Source organism: Tachysurus fulvidraco, chromosome 18, assembly GCF_022655615.1.
Source record: "Tachysurus fulvidraco isolate hzauxx_2018 chromosome 18, HZAU_PFXX_2.0, whole genome shotgun sequence".
Classification (NCBI taxonomy): Eukaryota; Metazoa; Chordata; class Actinopteri; order Siluriformes; family Bagridae; genus Tachysurus; species Tachysurus fulvidraco.
In genome coordinates, this window is record NC_062535.1 from 5,901,570 (window position 1) to 5,907,077 (window position 5,508).

The 5,508-nt window shown below is 37.7% G+C and overlaps 1 long non-coding RNA gene across 1 annotated transcript; it reads left to right on the top strand.

Moving 5' to 3' along the window:
* Window positions 1-2,172: 2,172 nt before the first annotated feature.
* Window positions 2,173-3,721, top strand: LOC125139426. The gene is made up of 2 exons (XR_007138485.1): window positions 2,173-3,235; window positions 3,367-3,721. It is a non-coding gene; the product is annotated as an uncharacterized LOC125139426 (long non-coding RNA).
* The last annotated feature ends 1,787 nt before the right edge of the window (window positions 3,722-5,508 follow it).

Consider the following 5,508-nt stretch of genomic DNA (forward strand, 5'->3'; position numbering starts at 1 on the left):
ACGTCTCCACTTCTTCGTGGCTGTAGCTGTTACTTATGTTCTTGGTGGCTCTCTGCTGCTACCATCTGGATTGGGTCAGTTGCTGAACAGAGTTAGCATGTGGCAGTGGCACAATGAAAACAAAACAAATTTGGTTGGTTATGGTGAGGGGCTTATGGAGGGGCGTGGCTTGGTGTGGAAAAAATACAAACAAAATCCTTGCATTAGCGTATTAAGTATATATTGATTGTCAGAGTATTTGGTATCTGTACAGAATTTCTTGGGAGATTTACATTACATTTTCACAAACATTTTACAGAAATAGGATTAACATGTGATTGACATGTTCACAGATTAACATGTGCTCTATTGTAAGTGCTGGTGGCTGATTTTGGAGCCTTAATCATTGATTTGGATGGCTCCAATTCTGCCATCTTGATTGTCATTAGACTAGGCATGTCCAGATATTTGTCATCTGGAAATGCTTTTGTACTGTTTTTATGATAAAGTTATGTAAAATAACTGCTCAGTGCTGCAAAACAAACAACTCTGCTAATACTAACTTAATTCTATATAAACTGTATAACAGCATAGCCTAAGATTTAGTTACTAGCCTAAACTGGACGGAGACACGGAGTGCCCTGTAAATCACTGACCTGCCTGCGTTCACAATTCACACGGTGCAGATGGGAGGGAGAAAGGCCGACTACACAGTTTACGGGAATAAATTGTGTATTTCCTCACAATTGTCACAAAAATCTCACTACACTATTTGTCTGGTCTCCCTGCGCGTTGCTTTGCAAGATCAGGCGGCGCGATTTTTTCCCCTCACTGCTGCACGAATCTGCGTGAGAATATGGGGATGTGGCGTGAGAATCGGGTCAATTACGTGAGTCTCACGCTGAATGCGTGAGAGTTGGCAGCAATGATAATATATAATATATTAGCAGTCTCATCCAATGTGACTGCTAGTAAGAAGGTGACGAGTCTGCTTATCAGCAGGAGGTGAAGCGGCTGGTGGTATGGTACAGTCAGGACAGTCTAGAGCTAAACACTCTCAAAACTGTGGAGATGATAGTGGACTTTAGGAAAGATCCCTCAACACTTCTCCCTCTCACAATATCCAACAGCCCTGTCATGTGTGGAGACCTTCAAGTTTCTGGGCACTACTCCATCATTAAAAAGGCCCAGCAGAGGATGTACTTTCTACATCAATTAAGGAAGTATGGTCTGCCACAGGAGCTGTTGATGTTGTTCTACACTGCAGTCATTGAATCTGTACTGTGCACATCCCCATCTGGTTTGGAGCAGCAAAAATACAGGACAGGAACAGACTGTAGACACAGTAAAAACAGCACAAAAATAATTGGTGCCCCCTGCCCACTCCCCAGGACGATACAATAACAAGAAACCAGGCAAAAAAAATCACTACTGACCCTTCACACAACAAGGTTACAGATAACAAGGATAAATGCTTTTGTATTAATTTAAAAACACTTTTAAATAGCTTTAGATAAATATAGGAAAAAAGATAAAAAAAAAAAAAGGAAGTGTCAGCAGGAAGACACTGAAAAGACAAAGTGGGTTAAAAACTTTGAGTGGGGCTGACAAATAAAATAGAATGGGTTGTGTTATGGGGCAAATCGGATCATACGATCAGAAATGCTGAGCAATGAAGCTCTTATTAAGGGTGGTCTACAGGATAAAAGGAGGTTTTAGTTTCACTGGTACCCAAGGTGTAAGCATATCCACTCAATCTAATGATCAGGTTTCTGGCCTTCACAGGATTTGTATTAATGGCCCTGTTCAGGAAGCTATCAGTACTGTAGTATTTTGAACATATTGAAAATAGTAAAAGATTACCTGTTCATCAATTTGTCCAATTGAATCTTCATTTCTGGGGCGCACGGTGGCTTAGTGGGTAGCACGTTCGCCTCACACCTCCAGGGTCGGGATTCGATTCCCGCCTCCGCCTTGTGTGTGCGGAGTTTGCATGTTCTCCCCGTGCCTCGGGGGTTTCCTCCGGGTACTCCGGTTTCCTCCCCAGTCCAAAGACATGCATGGTAGGTTAATTGGCATCTCTGGAAAATTGTCCGTAGTGTGTGAATGCGTGAGTGAATGAGAGCGTGTGTGTGCCCTGCGATGGGTTGGCACTCCGTCCAGGGTGTATCCTGCCTTGATGCCCGATGACGCCTGAGATAGGCACAGGCTCCCCGTGACCCGAGAAGTTCGGATAAAGCGGTAGAAAATGAAATGAATCTTCATTTCCTGGCCATTCTTTTGCTGGTCACTCTTTGATGCCATTAAACTTACAAATTTAAAGTCTGGTCCTATATATTGGCTCCTTAAGGGAAGACTTTAAACATACACTGACATGTCAGGGAGCTTCACTCTCTTACTGTTGATAGTGGATATGTGAAACCACAGCAACATGCTTTCTACAGAAATTATTAACAAAAACAATCATCATTCCATTTATAACAGCCATGTGGTAACCTATTAAAGATAATCTAGTGTGAGGAATGTGTCCAATCAAGAATACAGATTTTACAACTTGTATCACTTAGCTCCTGATGAGTTAAAACACTTTGTCACATTTCATACTGACTTTGAAAGCTTTTAACAGATGGAAGTTATTCAGCATGTCAAGATCAAGAACATGAATGCCACTGAAACAGCTTTTTTTCTGAAAGGGCCTGAAAGGAATGACACATCTTTAATGGTCACTACATAGTTCAAAAGCATTCTGGCAAACCACCACATTTTCCTGCAGAGATAATCATGCCAGTTGTAAATTGATCTCCATGCAAATAAATATTAATGCTTCCAGATATGCACCTTTGCAGGCTGTTGCTTTCTCTACATATGCTTATTATTTGAAAAGGCCCTCACCTTCCAGATAATAAGCAAACATTGGTTGATGCTTTGTGGAAAGTGTCAGCAGAGATTTGAGTATCATGAACTATTTTTTAAAGTAACTTTATCATTACTTTACAAATTGTAACAGACAAGGTGTTACCTGTTTCTTTTAGTGTGTTTTGTTATTTTTATGCTTGTTGATTTCTTAGGGGTAGCCGCAAGCAGGGTTGTAGTTGGAGCAGCTTGGGGGCGCTAGTGCCTGAAGGTAACCAGCATAAAAGCTGAGCTACCATAGAAGCAAATTTGTTTTGTAGAGGGAAGTCTCATGGCTTCTACTCAAGCTACCTTTGTTGTCTAAAGTCCTTATTGAGAACTCTGTGTTTCTGCTCAATTCTAAGTATGGATTGCCATTATTCCTCCTGTTTTGTTTGTGACAAACACTTGTTGTTTAAAAAAAGTGCTTTATAAATAAACTTGGCTTTGTTTGTTAAAAAAATCACTAATGTAAGTTATTTGCTTTCTATCTAGAAAGGACTTTTCATTACTTTTCTTTTCCTGGTCACTGGTGTCTCTTCATGACGTTCAATAAGAGAACATGTAAATACTGCTTGGAAGCCTTGAAGCCCAATCAAGCTGGAAGACTACTACTCACTGTGGATAATGGGATTTAAAACATTGCATCGCTCTCAAATAACCTTGTGGATTTCAAGCTCGTCTCATCCCATCTTCATCATCACTTATCAGAAAAACTAGGCATTCTAACGCTAAGTTTACTACTCATTGACTCATTTAAAAACAAAAAGCCAACACTGACTTTCAAGTCTTGGGCAACATGTCTATAAGCACTTGCAGATAAAAATTTTTAAATTGTTGTAAAATCTCATTTGTTTTGTGAAGGTGTGTATCAGTACAGGTCACATTTCTGAACCCCTCAGAGTAACATCTAAAACAAAGGAGGTGTTACAACATTATCAAGGATTTTGTTACCAATCATAAGAGGTAGCAAACATGAAAGGGTTAAATTTATGTGCATTACTACCCACTGTACCCTAGATGAAACTTGATTTAATACCTTTTGACTTGTTAAACCTGTATTAATCTTTATGTGGATGACTTTGTGCAGTTAAGCTCATCAATTGAAATGTTTTCTATAAACATTAAATCTTTAAGGCTCAAAGACAGTTCTGCTGGTACTATGCTTTCCAAAAATCATGTATTGCGTTAGGAGGGAAACTTGTGCCAGACCTATATCTGTTTGCACAAAAGACATTTCCTTTGACAGTTCTTAATTTGAAATCAGTCGTCTCAGCCTGAATAAACTTCATTTTCCGACTTCAGAGATTCCATAATTATACATTTCATGATTATACAAAATCGGTAAAATCTGTTAGACTTGATGCTTCCTTAAAACTCTGTCAAGCTATGGGCTTCTAGGTTATCAGCACATACACAAGTCCACTTTATGTTCAGAACTGTCTTGAATCCAGAGAAGTGTGCATCACACTTATCAAGAAAAGCAAGCTGAATATAGTGAAGACTATAGTTGAATTTGCAAGGCAAGTTTAGAAGCAGCCAGTAAATGGTAACTTATGTATTTTTCTCAAAGTGCCCAAGGGACTGCAAACTGTAAATTTGTCCACATGCAGTCCCAAAAATATTGCAATGTCATTGTCACTTAGGTGTCTGTTCTCTTTAACATAAGAACCATTTAAAAAAAATGACACAATGTCAAGGAGTATACTCTTCCTCTCATGACCTACCAACCATATAAAGACAAACAAAGTCATCTTTGTGTGTCCTGTCATAGAAATACTCTGGGCTCAATTACAGAGAATGATGTATTCAGAAAAGGGTTGGTCTCAAAAATAGCACTGCCATTTCCCTGGATACATGGAGGATACAAGCATCTACATCAATGTTTTGATTGGAAAAGTATATTCTAAATTTAACGACATACAATGAATCCAATTTTATATTTAATACTCATTACATGCATATCACACAATTTTCCTATTATTCAAAGGATTATTAAAATTGTGCAAAAAAATATTTAGTTTTAAAATGATGTCAGCAGGACAAAAATCTACAATGATCAACACCAGAAGACTGTATAAAGACCTTTTTTTTTTTAAAAGAAAAATGATAAACGAATGTCTCTATACATTAGAATTTTAATGCGATTTCCCAATTATTCAGATGATTTCATTTGATGCATTTCTTGTTTGTTCCTCAGACAAGTGCAAATTAAGTAACACACTACTAAATCTGGGTAGAAAGTTACCTTGGGAACAGCACATGAAATATTATGACACATAGCAAAAAATATAAATACACACCAATGACTCTGGAAACACTGAATTACTTTGGCATGTCAACGATCCTTGACATCAGGTAAGGTTCATCACAAAACTATTATTATTTACTAAAACATTAAAACATAGCACATTTAACATTTAAGGAATGAATTTTGTTGAATTCAAAGTATTTTATTTAAGCTTAATTTTTTATGTTCATTTGGAGAATGTTTTGTAAGGTTTTTTTATTCCTTATTTCTTTTGCTAAAATGATTTGGCTTTAATTTTTGGCCAATTCATTTGTTTACACACTAAAGACATTTGGGTTTTAGATCAAAAGATGAAAATAAGATGTTAGGTCAGAATTTTAGCTGTT